This window comes from Pseudochaenichthys georgianus, chromosome 5 (assembly GCF_902827115.2).
Source record: "Pseudochaenichthys georgianus chromosome 5, fPseGeo1.2, whole genome shotgun sequence".
Lineage (NCBI taxonomy): Eukaryota > Metazoa > Chordata > Actinopteri > Perciformes > Channichthyidae > Pseudochaenichthys > Pseudochaenichthys georgianus.
In genome coordinates this window covers 14,116,161-14,137,037 of record NC_047507.1, presented here as the reverse complement: position 1 = coordinate 14,137,037, position 20,877 = coordinate 14,116,161, and the positions used below count along the sequence as shown (strand labels likewise).

At 44.7% G+C, this 20,877-nt stretch overlaps 1 protein-coding gene across 7 annotated transcripts in view; it reads left to right on the top strand.

The window, feature by feature from the left end:
* The window catches only part of foxp4 (forkhead box P4), a 93,523-nt gene that overhangs the window by 4,795 nt on the left and 67,851 nt on the right, over nt 1–20,877 (top strand). The window contains exon 2 of one of the 7 annotated variants that reach the window (XM_034082407.2): nt 10,917–10,996. The exons of the other annotated variants lie outside the window; for them this stretch is intronic. The gene's annotated coding sequence lies outside the window, so the exon portion shown is untranslated. The remainder of the gene's footprint in view (nt 1–10,916; nt 10,997–20,877) is intronic. 7 annotated transcript variants of the gene reach the window in all.

Here is a 20,877-nt window from a genome sequence, read left to right as displayed (position 1 = left end):
TGTGTCTGTCGGTGTGTGCATATCATAAATCCCACACGTTTTCCAAAGATGAGATGTGTTTTTAATGACGGGTCAGAAGGCGGTGTCGCGCAGGAAAGTTGCAGGACAGCAGAGAAAATGGAGCGAGAAGATGCCTTTAAGTGGTTATTAGGAAGTTGACCACCTGTGAGATTGAAAGAGAAATTCTTCCTTTGTTGTCTTTAGCCTTTTGTGTCTTTTAAAAGAGCTGTCATTGCATTCGTGATGACAGCAGCCCCGCTCGCAGTCCCAACCTCATTCTTTAAAATCTACGCACTTTTCTCCCTCTTGATTGATAAGCTAATCATTTTTGCTCCACACAGTGGTTTAGCCTGTGGTCATTAACATGTCCATGCGTTTCAGATGAGCTTTTATATGTGTGTGTGAGTGTGGGGTGGCTCAGAGATGTGTCTCCATCTCCTCAGAGCACGGGCCCATTAACAGCTGATGGATGTGGGAAGGAGTGACCCAGCAGCTCAGAGCGGAAGAGACTGTTTCCTATGGACACGGGGGGGAAAGGGAAGCAGAAGAGGGACGGAGCGAGAGATATAACGTATGAGTGAAAGGCTGGTAGAAGCGCAGGAAACGGCAGTGCGAGGGTTTTTAGGCGTGGGTCATTATAGCTGAGGAAGCATTAGATCAGCCTCTCCAGAGTACGCCTGGCACCTGAGGCCATGGCTGGAGCTGAAGGAGAATGAGAGCACAGATCGGGAAGTTAGGCAGTCGGACCTATCAAGTGTGAGTCCACAGCGAGAGAGAAAGAGTCATGAGGTCAGCGGCAGAGCCAGGTAGAGCACATGAGATGGTGGGCTGAAGCCGAAGGAAACACCAGAGCGGTGTTGAAAGTGAGCCTGTTGTGTTCGAGCGGAGCGTCTTCATGAAAAAGCTCCCATCGGTCGCTGTGTCCCCTGCTAACTCTGCATTGCTTCTGACAGCTGTATTTGTGTTATGGATTTTCCTTCACTCCGTCCCGTCTCCCTTTCCTTCTCCCCTGCCTCCCTCTCTCTCAGTAGTCGGCTCCCCTCCTCTCCATCGCCTCCACCCTATGACCTTTTGTAAGCACTTCATCAGAGAGCCGTTGGTGTTTTCTAAAGCGCCGCGACAAACTGACAGGGCAGCCGTCAATCGAGCGGGGGGGAACCGAGGGAGCAGATCAGTGGAAAGCTTCGTTCAGAACAACAATGTGACTAAACTTTCTGCAGCACTGCTTTAATGTGTATTGAAAGGATGTCTGTGAAGGGTAGGTGACAGCTGGGAAGCGCAAGACTCGCAGTGTTATGGATACACACACACACAGATGCACGCACACGCATTTTTGCACATTTCATAAACTGACTGTAGAGGCGCGTTACGCAGCTCTGGAGTGCTCGTTTGTCCGTGGTGCTGCGGCGGTGAAAATCTGCCGAGCGGACGAATGAGCGCTCTGATAAAATGCTGAGATTTACAGAAGAGGAGGAGCGCACAGGGAATCATGTCCAGGTCCTTAAACACAACTTCAACCTGATTGATCTCAAATCACTTTTTTATCGTCTCACATTTCCTGTTGTGACAAATAACACCGCCTAATATTAAGACATCTTTCTCATTTCGTTTGATTTCCCTCAATCCTGACTGACATTATCAGATCTACCATAAATAAGATTTATTTTAGCATTTTTTTAGTTTTTGATTTGCATCAGAGTGTTTGAATTGCCTCAACCAGGATTACTTAACATTAACATATGGTGATAGGAAATTAGTAATGCAGTTTTTTCCCCTTGTCCCTGTTCTTAGCCATCCTGGACCAGGGAGGTAATAACCATATGCATCTCATTATGTTTTTCTAATCCGTAAAGTATCGGGATGTTGGCTAACGCAGGCGAAAGTGAGGCTGGAGCGTTGGCGCACCGCTCTTTTATGGTATTAGTATTTATGGTATTAGTTCCGGGGGACATGGGATGCCTACTTAAGCTATTAGCATGTGAGGCGCTGTGGGATGATCCATCCCCTGACAGGACGAGCTGTTAACCAGTGTTAAACCAAATCACAATAGGCTGCCTGGGATGATGGATTGACAGAGCTCGCTCTCACTACTTGCTTGGGCCGCCCCTCGCTTCCTGCTCCACTTCACGCACCCTCACATGAAGATTTGTTCGCTCGGGAATTAAGTTTGTCCAAAAAGTCTTTCAAAGAAATATAATCTTTTTTGAGTAAATATAATGAATATGATCTGGCCTATAGAAAAGGAACCACATGCTCTCTTTGTCTCCGTCTTGTCAACTTCTGTCCTCCTCCTCTTTTTCTTCTTCTTCCTTCTCCTGCTGTGGCTCTCAAGGTGAAGAGACTGTACAGGCTCTGCCCAGTGGGGTGCGGACTCTATGGCTTCTATAGTGCCCTTTCAGTGAGGGGGGGGGGGGGGGGGGGGGGGGTGCTGCTGCTGCTGCTAGAGCCACTATCGGGAGTCTTGGAGATCACTCACAGACGGGAGGGATGCTGTTCTGCATGTGTGTACACTCCCCGCGTGTGTGTGTGCGCGCGTGCGTGTGCAACTACAATTAACTGTCAATCAACCGGTGACCCTCCACCTCTCTCCTCCTCGGACAGAATTCCTAGGGGTTTTAGGTTTTGTTTTTCAGACGGCTGTCGGAAGAGAAGAAAAGCAAACAGGTCGTCGCTTTCCCAACTTGTGTGTATTTATTTTAGACATTTTATATTGAGGAGAAAACATGCTCCGTGTCATTATTTTTCAAGATTTCTTCATCCAAGCAGTATCTGGTAAAAAAAACAAAAGCGTTCCCAGGCAGAGCGATAGAGTGCTGTGTTGTTAAGTAGTTGGTTGATCAGCGGCCGTTTCTTCCCTCTGTGGCTGCTCGCTGAGCATTGAAGCTCTGTTAGTGTGTGTGCGCATACACATGCACGCCTGTGTGTGGTGGGCATTGTTGACCGAGAGACATCTGCCACTAGATTATACCCAGCTGTTATCTGAATAATTGTGTAATCCCCCCTCCCTCACTCCCTCCCTCCCTCTTTTACTCCCTCCTTCCTACCCTCGCTCCCTCCGCCTCCTGCTTTGCCCCCTTCTTGCCCCCACCCACATCTCTTCTCTCTCCGACTGATCAGACGGGGAGTGATGAGTCTCTTCTCTGGGTGGCACTTTTTCTGGAGTCTTTATGAGTGTGATCTTACAAGTGTGTGAGTGTGTATCTCCGCGGCCTCTGGTCACCAATCGTTGTCTGACATTTGTAGAAGGATTTTAGTCCCCCCCTCCACCCGCACGCTCACCCAAACTCACGTCCCTCTCCTCCCCCATCTCCCCGTGGCTCTCGGGGAAATAAAAGTAGCCTAATCCTGCCAGATCAAGATTGCTGTCCACCACAGCTTTACCAGCCTGTGAGTTAGAGCCAGCTCTCATGTTCCTGAGGAGCGAGAAGGCAGAGTGTGTGTGTTATTTGGCGTTTGGGCTGTTGGCCTTTGAAGCAGCTTTTGCTGGCAGAACGCTGGTCAGGGGCGAGAGGAAAGGAAGACAGTGAGCACAGAAAAACAGGAATAGCGGAGCTGTTTAAAAGTAGGAAAAGGAGTGAAGAAGTATAGTTTTTCACTATTTACATAATTGACTTGGTGTTTAATCCAAGGCACATTTCTAATTATTTTAACAGGCTGCATATTATACTTTTCAAATTAATTTACTCTTAGCAACTTCCTGTCATTAAAGAAATTATTTTCTAATTGTTTTTTAACATATGACATTTAACTTCAATACATCAATTTCAAATGAAAAACATAAAGGCTTTTATTTAATTTCAATTTATAATAATACAAAATTCTAGATTAAAAGAGAAATCACAGCATTCCCATAATATACTGCTTTCACATTCTCACTGTTCCCCGTATCTACAAAGACACAACACATTGTTTTAAGCACAGACATTTTTCCTCCTTCCACTGACAATGTTGGTCGACTTATATCGAGACATTTAAAACGAAAATGTTATCAACTATTATTTAACTTATACATTTTTGAACGCATTGAGAATGATGTTTCACACACACACACACACACACACACACACACACACACACACACACACACACACACACACACACACACACACACACACACACACACACACACACACACACACACACACACACACACAAACACACACACACACACACACACACACACACACACACACACACACACACACACACACACACACACACACACACACACACACACACACACAGCATGCCTGCCTGCATGCAGTTGCGAGGGCTGCCTTTATTTCTGGTCCGTGTTCTTTTCCCTGTCGGAGCCCCGATAGTCGCTCAGTGTGAAGGACTCAACACTCGCTGTCTCTCTTTTCTCCTCCTCTCTTCTGGTGCACTTTCTCCCCTCCATCTCCTCTTCCCTCTCTCCTCCTCTCCCTGCCATGCCCGTTGTCTCTAATTATCAAGGCTCTGTGTTCCCTCAGCCTCTTCATTACATCCTAGCTGTCATCACAGTTTACATCCAACATTTGCTACCTCTCCTCAGTCCCCATTTCAATAGGATCATTTATTCTTTATGACCGAAACGACAGAACTCAATGCGAGGTCATGAGAAGCTCTCTCTGAGGAACTGTTTTTATTTTAGCGTGTGTGACAGGGACTACAAATGCTTGACTAAAAAAAATATACATAATTGAACGATTCACAAATACATTTAAAAGAAATAATCTATCTATAAATCTATTTAAAAAAATACTTTTTAATGTATCAAAGTATTTTGCAAGCAATTTCTCAAAAGAGACACATTGAACTATTCCTAATTATTCTGATTTGTAAAACTTAGAAGTGCTTTTACTCTTTCAAATACATATTCAGTATGATAAATGTTTATTTAGTACATTTTGTGATATTTAAAAGCAGTTTTTTTGTAAGTGCCTATTTGTCCCTGCACAAAATACTGTGTAAAAAAGTTATTTGCCAGATTAGCTGATAAACACATCATGCTAAGACAAACAAAAATCCAGATTTCTGCTATTTTTAAGTAGTTTAACATTTGAATAACAATCAGAAAGTAATGGAGAAACCTCAAGAATATGTTATTCAAGGACTGTGGGCATTTGTTATCAAAAGGCAGCCATTAGGTTGTTGGATTAGCAGACACCACAATGCCCATTTTCACAGTTAAGGTCAGCGCTGCCATACGCAAACTGTAGCCCTAATCGGCAACTTCTGCTGCTGCAGGTTTCCATTGTCTAAAGGTCAGTCAGGAACAGTGCATTAGCCTCGGAAAGTAGTCAGCATAAACGAGGGAGGGGACCGAGGGAGGACCGAAGGACTAAAGTACAAAAAAGAGGACAGGAGGGAGGGTGAGTGGCAATGAAACCCTGGCATGCTTCATGGTGTCAGGCGGGCGTACGGCTTCGGGGGGCTTTGTGAAAAGTTTGCCTGCAAAACTTTGCTGAAGGCTGGGTTTGGTTTGGAGCGGCTCCCCCAGGGGTCCACTCACAGAGTGGGTGGAGGGGGGAGGAGGTGGGGAAGGGAAGTTGGAAACCAAAGAAGAGGAGGAGAAGGGAGCAGAGCTCAGAGAGCCGGCATGCCGTCACAGTTGTCCGTTGTTACGGCGCGCAGGCCCTTAGTCGCTGATCTAAGAAACACAACTCCTGCCTCACACCCCCTCCTTATCCCTCCCCCTCTTCCCTTCCCCCTTTTTCTCTCCCGTTTCTTTCCCTCCATTCTACCTCCCTGTCTATCTCTCTTTTAGCTTTCAACAGCTCTGCGCTGCGGTTTGAGCGCCGGTTATTAACATACAGTCTGCATTAGGGAACGGTGGCGGGGCTATTTGCTGGTAATGAGGATAGGGGGCCTGTGCTGTATAGTAACTTGTTTGACCTCTGGTTGAGGGGTCAAGTTCATCCTGAGGAGGTGTAATTCTCTCCTTCCTTAGCCCAAACACATGACTGCACCCTGGGGGGATGACGTGGGGGGCAGGAGGAGCGGGCCGAGGTGGCTCTCTTCATCCCAAATTTGAATCTCTGATCCCATTCTCCGCTCTCCCCGTCCTCTCCCTCGTCCCCTCTCTTCCCACAGGGTTAATTGAAGGGGAAATTGATAGTTCTGTGCGGTAATTGTGGCTTTGAGAATTGTCTGTCTCCCACGGAGAAAGATGAGGGCAGCTGTACTAAAGACGAGATGACGTGTCGTAAGAGAGAGAGAAAAATATGGGGAGAGAGAGGCAGATGGAAGAGCAAATAGAAAATCCCCCCCACCCCCATTTGCTACCCTGGGGGTGGGGGTTTGATTGGTTGATGATGAGGGAGTGTGTTGATTGGCTGATGACGAGCTGAGATTTCTGCGTAACTTTACGAGCTGGGCTCTAATAATCATTCAATTCATTATCCAATCAGAAGGACTCACCACACTGCTCTGTATCCTCACTGATTCTCCCTTTGAACCTCTCCATCCCTCCCATACCTCCCAGAGGAGTCGGGGATGGACAGATGAGTAGAGCGCGCTGTATCTGTTCGGTTCTGCTCTGCTGCTCGCTGAAGTAGAGAGAGACAAACTTATATTCCACTGATGCCAGAGCTGAATGGACTCTCTGCCTCCCTCTCTCCTTCAAGAGGGGCTTTTCTCTCCCAGGGGCAGAGCTTTATAATTAGTCTTCTTCCAGAAATAGAAAACTAGTTTTCTGAGGTGAAGTCACCCTCTGATGTGTGGGTTTTAAAGCTGTGAATTTAAATTGATACAGAACAAAGTCAAATCTATTATATATGCAGTATAGAAAAATCAATTTCCATCACAACCTGCAACATGATATTTTAACATTTTAGTTTTACAAAATATCCAAAATGAAATGACTGCAACAGAACCGTTTTTGGTCAGATATTTTTGTTCCTGTATTAGTGACAGCATGTCTTGTTTTAGCTCCCGGCTTAGTTGTTTAGTCTCAGCTCAGACCACCCCAAGGCTGTCACCCAGGCAACGTTGTATGTGTGTGCCCACGTTGTCTTTTATATTTAATTTTTTCATTGTACTAACATTTGCCAGTGTATTCATTTCTTTCTTTGACTTATTCCCTGCCATTGATTCCGTTTTTTTCCTGCACTGTTTTTTCCACCTCTTGCCCCCGTCCCTCTCTCCCCCTGCCTCTCCTCACCTCCCTCCTTTGCTCTTCCCCTTCCCTCTCCTTTCGCTTTCTCTGTCCGTTAATGAGAACGTGTTAACGAGAAAGAAAGATCTATTGGGTATAGCACAATTTATCAGAAAGGCAGAGGTTTGGAAGAAAAAAAGGCGACGGGCCCTTCAAAGAAGTCCTATTCTTGTGGTTGTGAATGTTTGATGAGACAGTGAAAAGTTCCTCCTCTAACGTCATGGTGTCTGAACAGAAGAGAACAGAACCGTTCTAATCATGCCGCGCAGAAAAAATGACTTCCAACCCGATTTAATTAACTGATAAGAAACGGCTTCAAATTAATTTTTCAAGGATGTAAGATTTTGATTAAGAAACTCCTAAAAGAAATAGACGAATAATCAATTTTTTAATCAACTTACTCAAATGGTAACTGGTTAATATGATAATTCTAGCAATTAGGGCAAATATTGTCGAGCAGCAGTTTCTATGCATCCTGTTAAAGGAATTATAATATCTTTACATCTAATTATCATGGTTATTTAATTTTTTTGTATGGCTACCTCTCAATTTTACCATTCGTTTTTTCATCTGCCATTATAGGGATAATGAAATGAGAAGTTGGCAAGGGTAATAAGATGAAACTTTTATAAGGGCCAACCTGAATGGGGCTTTTCACGCACCGTGATTGGATGGATATTTAGGAAAAGGGGAAGGGGAATTGTTCAGAAAGACATTATGTCTGCTGGTTTTACATGCAAAGCTGAGATGGATCTTTAGATGGATGATTCTTTTATTTCGTCAGCAGATTAAAGTAGCTCCTGGCTCCTCTGTCCACACAGTTTCAAATCATCTATTCAGCTGGAAGAGAGAAAGAGGGAAAAAACAGATTCAGCTTTGATTGAAAGAGAGATTGGGCAGTTCACCTGCTAGCGGCCATAAAATGTGGATGTATGTGTGGACGTATGTGCGTGTGTGTTTCCCTAATTGGACAGGTATTGTAGTGGAGGTGAAGAGGGGCCAGTTGAAGAGGGGTGGGGTGGGGGAAGCACAGGAAGAGCTGGCAGGGGGTTTGGGGCTTTAGGAGAGCAGCAGAGAGACCGGGTTCCTTACTTCAAAGAGGCCTTACAGCCTGGACAAACGCTAACCCCGCTCACATACCAGCGCAACACACACACACTCCACATTCACATACGGTGGCTCTTTTGCCTCTCATGAGATGAATATCCAACCCCTCTCACACGCCTTTCTCTGCGAGTCTCCGCTCTATCCCTCGCTCCCTGCGCGCTGAACATCAGTGGAGTCGTACGTTCACAGGGAAATATTGACAAAGCGTTTGGAGAGATGGAATGGTTCCTTTAATTATATGCTGCTCTTATGATGCATGGTTGTTTCTGTCTGGCTGCTTACGCTGATCAGCTGAATAGGTATTCCTGGCACAAAGCCCCCGTATTGAGCGTACATATTCAATTAGAAAAACGCATTAGCAAAACTTGGCATTTGTTGTTGTTTTTTTTCCCCCTCCTTGCTCTGAATTAATGGTTTTGATATGCTAATTAGTGGGTAATTTAATTTCAAAAGGCCTCAATTAACAGCAGCGTTGTGGACACGAGGAAGTTAAGCAGCGTAATCTAATTTGCATTAGTAACGAGCAGGGAGTAATTAGTCTCTAATTAGCCACTTCAGACAGCACTTGTGTTTACTTTCCTAATGAAGTGGAGGGACTTTTTTTTTTTACAGGGAAGCCTGCGTGTGTGTATGTTTGTGTCGTGTGTGTCCTGCATCGTGTGTGTGTGTGTGTGTGTGTGTGTGTGTGTGTGTGTGTGTGTGTGTGTGTGTGTGTGTGTGTGTGTGTGTGTGTGTGTGTGTGTGTGTGTGTGTGTGTGTGTGTGTGTGTGTGTGTGTGTGGGTGGGTGTGTGTGTTTGGTTCAAGGGGGGCACCAGAGGGAGAATGGCATATGGCTTACAGTTTGGCTCCAGTTACACACACGGGCACCCCCACACATACACACAAACAGGCACTTACACACAAACAAACACAAATGAACACACACACACAGGTCGGACCCTGCTGTCTCATGTGATTGGGTGCACACTCACAGTAGTTTTAAATCCATTGCAACATGGCTATGAGCTTTCATACACACGTCTTAAAGGATTGATTGTATGTGTTGGAGGGGTTTTATCTCCCCAGTGTTTCCCCTGGTATTATTGTATGTGGTGCAATAGCTTGCAATATTTTAATTTTTCCATTTTTTGTATATCCAGGCACTTGCTTCCAAATTATTATTGTTTGCATTTTTGAAGCATATAAACTGTAAGTGATGACGTTACAAAATCGTGGTTGCTGGCCGGTCTTATGCAGGGTTTATTTCTGGGATACGGTTGCCTGTGTTGACAACAAAACAAAACAGAAAAAGGAAAAACAGACAGCTCTAGACATTCAAGGATGGATACACATTCACCTCATGGCAAAATGTGTTGTTTTCCTGATGCTGTCTTTGAAATCATCAGGAAAAATACCCCAATCAACACTTAACAAAATGGTGGACAAATTACATCTTTTTTTCTTTTCTGGGATGAGCTTTCCAACAGTGGGAACTTTTCCATTCGCAGCCGTGTCAAAAACAAGTTGAAAACAACAGGCTTCCTCCTGGGCTTTTTTTTTGGAAAGGAGATGGGGTGGAAGGGTTGCAGGGGGAGCAGCATAGCGGGGCTTTAGGGGAGGGGGGACAAGCAGCTGCCCTATTAGCCCAAATCTGTTGTTCAGAGGAGGTTGGAGGAGGGTGGAGCAACACCACCACATTTCCACAAAAGAAAGCACACACTGTGTTCCTCAAAGAAGGCTAAATTCTCAGATTATGCCACAAATTAACGTCTGCTAACCTCCAACACCTCGTTGGGTGCAGATCTTCTCTTAATTTTTACCCATAATCCAGTGCAAAGGACAGAAGAGACCATGGGGACCCCATTAACTGACTCTGATGGGAAGGCGGTTTTCTAAAGGCTTTTCCCTAACCTTCCCATAATACGAGAGGCCAGAAAGTTGGGTGACTTCCTGCTGCAAAGAGCGGGGTCAAAGCGCCGGTTGGCAGAAGGAGTCAACACTCAGCGGACATGACACACACACACACACACACACACACACACACACACACACACACACACACACACACACACACACACACACACACACACACACACACACACACACACACACACACACACACACACACACACTGAATGGACGGTGTCCCATGACTAGTGTGATTTACACCCACCAAGAGCAGAATCTGGAAATAATTCAATAAATACAATGAATGAAGGTGCTACAGTAATTATGAGCCTGTTTCCAGCACTGACCTCTACCCATAAGCACATACACACAGATTTATTGGCACAAACAGCCCCAAAATGCACAAACACTGACACGTACACATCCATACAAAGGCAACTGATTTACAAATGAGCTGACCTGTGTGTTGGCCTTGCGCGCAGATAGGCTCACACCCCCGCCAGGATGCATAAATCACAATGGACATGCATATGCATGAGCATCTGAGGAGGTGGGATAAGTGTGTGTCTGCATGTGTGTATGTGTGTGTGAGCATTAGCCAGCAGCGGCGTTTGTATCGATCATTGAGGCTTAGTTAAGTGCCTTTTATTTCATTGAGTTAAAGTTAAGGGCCGTGGACAGGCCTCTCTTCTCTGTGTGTTGCTTTTGAATGGAGAGAGAGAAAGAAAGATAGAAAGAAAAAGAAGAAAGGACTCTTAACTGTTATTTTTTTTCCTCTTTTAGTGGCATCCGGGGATAGCACATCACATGAATGGAACCTAGATGACGTTTCACGTCCCTTCTCTCTGGAAGAAGTGGTTTTGGTGTTGGACCTTTGCCTGATGTGTGTGTGTGTGATGTGAGCTGCTTTAACCTCCTCTTGTTTTATGGACTTATACATGGCTCTGGATCTCACTGCTGCTAGATTAATTTACACACCACTCACACATGCTTGCCAAATCTCCCTCTCTCTCTCTCTCTCTCTCTCTCTCTCTCTCTTCTTCCCTCCTCTCTGAAGACAGAGCAGAAATTGCCTGGTGAGGTAAATAAATTACTTCCATCGATTGCTGTAGTTGAAGAGTGACTTTATCACAGTTTGACTTGTCCAGATACAGATCAGCATGTGACAGCCTGTGTTTTTTTATAATGTGTCTCTGTGTTATTTAGTTTACATGTGTTGGTGTGTGGGCTGTGAAAATATGTGTAAAATCTACCTGATGGATATCTCAATATATTAAAAGCTATTGCTCGAGCGACTGCATTGTCCATATGCTGTGTGTGAGCATGTGTGTTAGAGGTTGAATTGAAACAGGCCGCGGTGTGCATATTAAAGGCAGGTGAATAAGGCTGGCATTATTAGGTGGGATCTTACAGCCCACCTTGTGTCCAGGTGGGTTGTTGTCTGATTGAGTTTATCTGCCTCTCTTTATCCATCAGCACTGGTCACTGATAGGAGCCGCATATAGATGACTTAATGATACCGTCCTCTGATTGCATACGTTTGATCTACACCCATGTGTGCATACGGTTAAAACGTTCAGCACACCTTAACCCCCGCCATGCCCCAGATGTCACTTCTCCGAAAGAGGTTAAAAGTTCACCAAAAAAATCCAAGTGCAGAGGCTATGTGTTTTTCTATGTGTGTGCAGGCTGAGACACATGCTGTTTTAATAGACGCTGTGCTGACGTTACTGCAGAGGCCAAGAAGCCACCGTTAAAAAGAAAGGATTTGGAAAAAGAGCGAGAAAAGGCCTCATCTGTTTGCATTAAACAGTGGAAGAACTGACCAGTGAAGGAGCAAATGAGCAGCAGACGGCTAAAAGATATCTGCTTTTCTGGCTACGTCCCTCGCTTCAGATTTCCCTCCCTCCTTTTCTTCAGGCTAGATTGCTCACTTGGCTCCTTCTTTTGTTTTTTATCGATTTTTTTCAAAAGCTCAATTTTTCTGTTACAGTAATTCTTCTTTATATTCTCTTCTCTGAAATAAAGACACACATTTTCTTTGTTTTTAATTCACACTGAAACACTCGTCTTTCCTCGTGGTTTATTCTGACCCGTCTGTCTGTCGTCCACACTATCAGGTTCGTTTCGGCATCGGATCGACTCCTGATTTGAGAATTAATTAGGCAACGCGGTGGCGTCAGGGTTGGGATTTTAGGTTTGTTCGCTAGCTATTTTAGTAGCTAATTACTGAGGGGGAGAGTGTTAATTGGAATTCTCTCAGATAATGTGAACTCCTCTTCCCCTTTTTCTCCCCCGCCTCCACTAGAGTTTAATAGAAAATCACAGCACTTAATAGACCTCTCCTTCACAGTCGGCCCATGTTTTTAATCATTATTTATTTTAATGTTGAGGTTTCTGTCAGCAGATCAGCTGATGCATCTGTGGACAGAAGATGTGTGGATTTGACGTCATTGTGTGAGCTATACTGAGTAATCCTCTCAGACTTCATCAGGATATTGACTCCTTTACTTTACCTCTCACTGGGCACAACAATACAGAGACACAGAAATCAGCAATATATCACACAGAGAGAAATAAGCAAAGAACATGCAGGTTTATTTTTTATGCACAAAAAAAGCTTCGGTTCACAGAAAGATCCTCACGAATGCATGATTAATGTTTCATTGCATTTATATTCTTTGAAAAATAAGTAATGAAAAACATAAATTTGATAAAACTCATCTTAAGGGCTTACTTGATCTTTTTATTCATGTATTTTATGCTTAACACTGGTAATGATGAACAAAACGGGCCTAACCTGCATTTTGACTTCGCACTTTCTCCGTGGCCTGCGGGGCTACAAATGCTAATTCAGTCGTGCGTAAGTAGGGGGATAAAAACACAAAAAGAGATTTTAATTTTAAAGAATGTTTGAAATGAAACAATAGTTGCATTTGAATGTTGTTATAATTGGAGCGAATGGCTGGCTGTATAAACAGACTTCAGTTACTGGGGGTGTTTCCCTATCTGTGCTCTGTTTAAAAATTAAAACCAGCATAAAGCAGAGAGGGAACTAAATTAATATACAGTGAGAGAAGACTAATCAGAGATCTGTGGTTACATTGTAATTCCTCCGCCGTCCTAAACTGTGACAAAAACATTATTTAACATCTTTACCTCCGCTACAGCCTCTCAGCGCACACACACAAGACCTTACAGTATTTTAATATCACTGCTTGTATATTCTAATCCTGACACCACTTGAAATATAATTCCTTCTCCCATTTTAAATCACGGATGTGAAATTGCATTAAGGCAAGAGTGTGTGGGCATGAAAGCAGCGATGTTAAATGGACATATGAATGCAGGGGTGAATCCTAACCTATTAAGTACTTTCCTTATTATTTCTGAAAGTGGAGCGTGATAATTAGTTTGGTAGAAATCCTATAGTGGGGTGGAGGTATGGGTCTCAATAGTTGAGCCAAATTAATTTCTTCTGTCACCTTGAGCATATGTTCTTCTTAATAGGTTTAATTTATTTCACGGTGATTATCTTTTTTTTTTCTCAACCACTTGAATGTGATGCACATATTCACGGCAAAAAACCACTTCAACCGGCCCATGTGAATGGTACATTCATAGCTAAATATGATAGAGAGCTGCACGACGTCATTACGGCTTGGCTTCGGAGTCTTAGATCTGAGAGATGGCACTGTGCCGTTTTCCCAGGGGTCCCTGCTGCAGCGGCGGCCCAGTTGTCATGTGATCCATTTGTCTGGCTAAGAGCTCTGTTTTTCTCAGGAGTCACTCCAAGTATTTTTAGTCCTAAAAGTTAACAATCATTCCTGATGTTAAATCCATCAGGAACCTCCATGTGCCACGAGGTCGCTTTAATAATCTCCCCTGTGCGTGTGCGTGTGCGTGTGCGTGTGCGTGTGTGTGTGTGTGTGTGTGTGTGTGTGTGTGTGTGTGTGTGTGTGTGTGTGTGTGTGTGTGTGTGTGTGTGTGTGTGTGTGTGTGTGTGTGTGTGTGTGTGTGTGCTGAGGTTAGGTTGGACCATGGGAAAGTGGCATACCTGAGCGGATTACAGTGATCCCAGAGGACACTTTTGCGTGGGACACTATTCAAATACTAATTTCTTGTAAATTCAAGTTCATCGCCATTTTGTAACACCTCCGGCAACTCTGTTTTTCTTGGTTTAAAAGTAAACTGTGAGTTTGTTAGTTTAGAGCATACCTTATAGGCCTGCACTTGTGTGTGTGTGTGTGTGTGTGTGTGTGTGTGTGTGTGTGTGTGTGTGTGTGTGTGTGTGTGTGTGTGTGTGTGTGTGTGTGTGTGTGTGTGTGTGTGTGTGTGTGTGTGTGTGTGTGTGTGTGTGTGTGTGTGTGTGTGTGTGTGTGTGTGTGTGTGTAGCCCCCCAACCCCAATGTGAATGGTTTGTTTTTGATCTAGCAGGGATCACTCTAGTTGCCCTGTCTGGTTTCAACTTACACTGGTAAATTACACCAATCACTGAAATTACATCCCAACGACTGTGTGTGTGTGTGTGTGTGTGTGTGTGTGTGTGTGTGTGTGTGTGTGTGTGTGTGTGTGTGTGTGTGTGTGTGTGTGTGTGTGTGTGTGTGTGTGTGTGTGTGTGTGTGTGTGTGTGTGTGTGTGTGTGGTGTGTGTGTGTGTGTGTGTGTGTGTGTGTGTGTGTGTGTGTGTGCGTCTCCTCAGTGTTGACGTCATCTCACTGGGATGTTCTGGATGTCATGTTTGATTAGGCCGAATGTAGTCCAACTGTTATTTTGTGTTTTCCTCATTTAGGGGAAGTAAAATGGAAATGCAGCTGTTTGGTGTGTGTGTGTGTGTGTGTGTCTGTAGTCAGGCATCCGCGCAAATGAATGTGTGTGTGTTAGTGCTCCGCAGAAATGTCTGTGTTGTTTGTGGTAGGGAGTGCGTAAGAGTGGTTGTCAGCTGGTTGAATGTAAAGACAGCGTGCAGAGTGAAGCTGATAGGCAAAGTCTCTGTTTTATTCGAGCAGCTACGGTAAGGGAAGCTTGATGGGACAGAAACGCTGTAGTCTGCCAATTAGCGCACCAGTTATTGTTGGACCAGGATTATGGCAATAACTGCATTTGGCCAATCGGTGTGTGTGTGTGTGTGTGTGTGTGTGTGTGTGTGTGTGTGTGTGGATTTTAAACAATCTTCTTTTGGGACTTACTCCTTTCTTTATTACTCTTCTGGCACCTGCAATGTTCTCTTTCTGCGTAGTTTTTCAGCATTTTGGAAATGTAAACACTTCTAAAATACATCCAGATGTTACCAGCTGTGCTCCGCCACCACAAACACCGGGCAGGGACAGTGTGTGTGTGTGTGTGTGTGTGTGTGTGTGTGTGTGTGTGTGTGTGTGTGTGTGTGTGTGTGTGTGTGTGTGTGTGTGTGTGTGTGTGTGTGTGTGTGTGTGTGTGTGTGTGTGTGTGTGTGTGTGTGTGTGTGTGTGTGTGTGTGTGTGTGTGTGTAGGTGTCTGTGTGTTTGTGTGTGTCAAAGACTCCTTTCCTAACTATTCAATTACAGACAGACAAAATGATTGCCGGATTTTGTTGTATATATCTGCTTCTTTGTCTGAGTGTGTGCAGGTTTTCAGAGTGTGTGTGTGTGTGTAGTGTGTGTGCTGAAGAAGACTATTGTAGCCGTTAAAAGCTGCTGCAGGCGTACATTGGCTGAATCAAAGGCGGTATTACATTTGGAAAAGTCAGAACTGATGCAGTGTGACAAAGACTGTGATTTCATACAAACATTGACCTTATGTACGCCCCATTATCTCTCCTTCTGTTTCCTTCCCTTCCCTCTCGCTCCTATGGACACACACATTCACATAAAGCAAGACTAGCGCTTTTGCAGCAAAGCTCCATTAGGATGTGTCCTTTCAAGAGATTGGACTGAGTTCAAGCACTCTGTGTAGCCCAAGTTGAGAAGGGTCTAATTGTGAGGTGAATGGTGTTAATGTTTGTTTACGAAATGCCCTTTCATCCATACTCTCACAATACCTTCTAGCATTCTAATTAGCAGGTGTGTTCCCTACCTCTTATACTGATATTATTCTCCATTTCATTTTCACACATACTCCCCTACACACACACACACACACACACACACACACACACACACACACACACACACACACACACACACACACACACACACACACACACACACACACACACACACACACACACACACACACACACACACACTTTTCAACAGGTGCACAGTTTAAATGTCAGACTCACACCGTTTTAGTCATTTCAGCATACTGTGTGTGTGTGTGTGTGTGTGTGTGTGTGTGTGTGTGTGTGTGTGTGTGTGTGTGTGTGTGTGTGTGTGTGTGTGTGTGTGTGTGTGTGTGTGTGTGTGTGTGTGTGTGTGTGTGTGTGTGTGTGTGTGTGTGTGTGTGTGTGTGAACGTGTATTTGTTTATGCACTGTGGCCATGCTTAGACCCAGCTCCTTGGGGAGTAATTACAGAAGAGCTTTTCTGGCCATTTTCTCTCATTAGTGTGAATATGGAGAAAAGTCGCACAACCTCAGTTAGTATCCGCGCACACAACACACACTGAGACTTTGTGCACGGCAGAAGTCCAGTGCTAGGGCTGATGCTATGACTTAAGTCTGGAGGTACGTGGTCCACTTCTTTTCCCACAAGTCTATTTCAGCCCGTATCCTCTGTATACATACATGCCATGGGTTTGTGCGTGTTTGTGTGCGTTTCTCTGGTTCGACATAGAGCATCTGGACTTAGAGACTCGGTCCTTCAATTCAAACTGCAGGTTGTTTGTTTGGGTTCGCCCTTACAAACACACCATTAGGCCAGAGGACTATTCCAGGCTCTGGCCTCAGTTTAGCTCAGGCCTGCTGCCTGGCTCACTGGAGGTCCCTGCATGCAAACCTCAGTCCTACCAGAACCCAGGCAGATCCGAACCACAGCGCACCGCCCAGCCACCACAGTGAAACTCTAGCCTACTTCAACCCTGCTCGCAGCACGGCAAGCCTTAATGTCAGCTTGAGGGTTTTAGTGCGTGTGTCCTGTAGCTCGTCTTCTCTGTTTGAAAAGTGAACCCATCATGATGCAACAAGTCCATCTTTTCTGCAAACAAACAGGTACGGACAAGAAGAGGGCCCGAGTCTTTTTGACTCACAATCCCAGCCACTGAAGAAGGATTTGGGGATGATAGATGAAAAGAAGGGAAAAGAAAGAGAGTCAGAGGCAGCAGGGAGAGAAAGAAAACAACAAAGGTAGTTAGGACAAAAGCAGTATTGTATCATTGAAATTACTTGTGAGTTGAAAGCCTTAAAAGTCCTCCCCAGAGCCATGTCATAAAGCCCAGAGTCGAGGTTTGGTAGCCGAGGCCAGAGCCAGACAGCCCTGGCAGTCGAGTCCAGTGAGCTTCCAGTAACAGGAGAAGTAAAAATCAATTTGCCGTGAAAAAAGGTAAACAATCGGAAATGACAAATATGCAGGTTTTTCCACCGCTTTTTTCATCTCTTGATATTTTCACTGTTATTAAAGAAGACAAATGCAGGGGCGAGGAGAATGACTAGTCAGGAGTCATGTGGTGAGGGATCCCAGCAACGTTTAGGGGGAGGGTGAGAGGAGGGAATTGTTTTTCTTCTCCCTTTTCCACTACCTGAAACAGTCCAGCTGGACTTTTTACAGTTGGCAAACACATATACTCCATATTAGTATGGGTGTTGTGAACATGCCCACATGAGTACAAGTTAGCACTCCTGATTAAAGAGGCGGAGGTCAAAACAACCACGTGGATGGAGAAACGATTGAGGGGTGGTGGTATGGGGGTGATTGAGGGGTGGTGGTATGACGAAAGAGGAGGGAAGGGGGGGGTGAATCCTTGGGGGCATGTTTGGTGGTTAGGGGCCCTTGGAGGCCCCAGCGGAGACCTCCATTAGCGGAACGATCCAAGCCTGGGGGAGCCCGTATGGTGACGGCCCTGCGAGGCAGGGGCCAGTCTGTTTAGCAGCAGTTTGTCTGCACTGCTCATAACATCGATCCAGTGTTGAGCTGCAGAGATAGGAAGCTCTTTGCTGCTGAATAGGCCGAGCAGCAGTGTATTGATAGGGCAGAGTGGACCAGTGGAGGCCCGGTGACCATGTTGGTCACTTGGCTAAGACAGACAGATCTTGTTCAATACACACACCCCACGGCTGCCTTATGGTATGTTAAGTCCATCTGTGCATATGTCCGCGTGAGCGCTGTTGCACATCTATACGTGCAACGATTTGTGTCTTACAGGATCTAATCCTCTTTGCTTTCTCCACTCGTCCTTCTCAGATGAACAGATCTGCTGTGACTGGCTGGGAAAAATAATGAAAGGGGGGAAAAAGAACAAGCGAGAAAACAAACATGTTTCCCAGGCCCCAATTAGGCACTTTTATTGCCCCTAGATATGCACTCCCACCCTCCTCACTCCCCCCGCTCGCTCTCTGAAGTCTGCATACACAAAATGCTTCACTGAGAGTGCTTAAGCATCAGCAACAAAAATAGGTGGCAAGGGGACTCAGCAACAGCAGAGGGAGGCCCTGATGGAGAGGGGGGAGTGCCACTTTTGTCCATCAGTGTATCATCTTAAATGTGTGTTTTTCTGTTAGATAAGTGTGTTTGTGTTCTAGCAGCTCCTCGCGTCTTTGAACGCCGGCCGCACTGTTGGAGATGTGTGTTTTGTGGTTATTGTGTTTGTACAACATTGGTTGTTGAACGCTCACAAACAAAACAGTGCAGTTTGAACCGTGCAGAAGCCATCAATTCTTAATGAGATAATGACATGCTAACATACTCCCAGCAGCAGCAGCTTTGTTTACAGATGAAGACAAACCACAAACAAGACACAGACATGCTGAGCGCTTTAGTTTCCTCCTCCTATGCTCTTTATTCTCGCTACTTTCCCCCCTCTCCTCTAATGTTGCTGCGACTTTGTGCGTTGGCCAAAACTCAGCAAGAATAACAGGTGGGGAACATCTTGATGGTGTGTGTGTGTTAAATGTGTGTCTGTCTGACAGACACACACATACGCAGTAATGAGTCAGGCGCTATATTGTGGCTGCAGACCAGATTCCCTAATAAGAGAAGAATGTTGTCCATGGCATCCACAGTTTTCCACTGGAATCACACATTCATCCAGCCTGTTTCCTGCCCCGGGGTCTTCCTCTCGGCATGGACACAAGAGGAGAGGGAACCCTCTGTCTCCCTCTCGCCATTGTCCCTGGTCCCCCCTCATCGGCACATCCTTTTTCTCATCATTTTCAACACTCTTCTTTTCCCCTCCATCACTCAGGATCAGTTAATGTGGGCTATTGGAGCCCTTTCTTCTCTTTCTCTCTGTTAGATTGTGCTAGTCTGCTTCTGGAGTGACACAAGCACATGACTCACAAAGTGAGTCAGACCAATTCAGGCTTATTGCTGAGGAAATGGTGCTGGATTAGGAGGAGAGATGTCTTTCTCGGACTGGTACAGGAAAACACACACACACACACACACACACACACACACACACACACACACACACACACACACACACACACACACACACACACACACATACAGTAAGAAAAAAAAACATCTGCGGTTCGCTGAATCTCCAAATTAATGGAACTCTTTGTCTGGCTGTGGAGCAACTTTAAACAAACCAAGACTGAAGTTTAAAAATTCACATTCAAATACTTTAACCTTGAAATCTCCCCTTGCCAAGGCACCAGCTCCGTCTTTTTTTCATCTGTTAAATGTTTGAGTGTTTGATAGTTTGAGGTCTATAGCAGAACCCGCCCGGGAATTAATGTCATTCATATGCCCTGCGGAAATTACTTTTGAAATGCATATAATCTAAAACATGCAAATGAGGCTGACTTTGTGCACCCTGTTTAATATGAATTATCATTTTCTGAATACCTATTATTACTGCGTACATTTCTCCAATTATATTGTTCTTTTTTGGTCACTTTTGCATAAGGACGCTCATGTGCACATGAGGAACAGCAGAAACGCGCGCACACGCACTCGCTCGGTCACATGCTTATGCGTGAAGCGGCACACACTCACACACACAGCAGAATGTCTTTGTGATGGGTGTATTTTAATGAGGAGTAATAAGGATGGTAATGACCCAGTCCACTTCTCTCTCTCTCTCTCACTCTCGGTCTTTGTTACTCTCTCTCTCCCCCTCTGCCTGGCACACAGCTGTTAGTTTACATGAAGCCAATGGGAAGAGTAAGATGCATCTCATTTATAGAAGAAAAAAAATCAAATGCTGCCTTTCGTAGATTCTGCACAAATGTACCAGTCAAAAAGTCCTTAAACAGCAAATGAAAAAAAACAAGGCTGGGAATACAAGTGTTGCTCACCCAGTTTTCATTAGCTGGCTTAAATATTGATGCGTTCTAAAAGTGAACAGTGCATGTTTAGTTTATCTCTTTCAGTGATAGAGCACTGTTATTAATGTCCTTGTCCAAGAGGCAGACGTCTTTTTCCTCTTTTCTCCTAAATTGAAATGAAGGCATCCCTTTTTCAAACGAAATACTCTATTAATTTATTTATACTGCGCCATAAATTATTCTATTAATATTAGCATGTTCCAAATTAGTATGACTTCTCTCAATGTTCCTTCTACTTCTATTAATTAGCCTGCTTGTCACTATAACAAAGATTTTTTCTTTCTCTGATAAATTATAAAGGAGACATTTTTTAATACAATGAGAACCGCCTGAGAAAT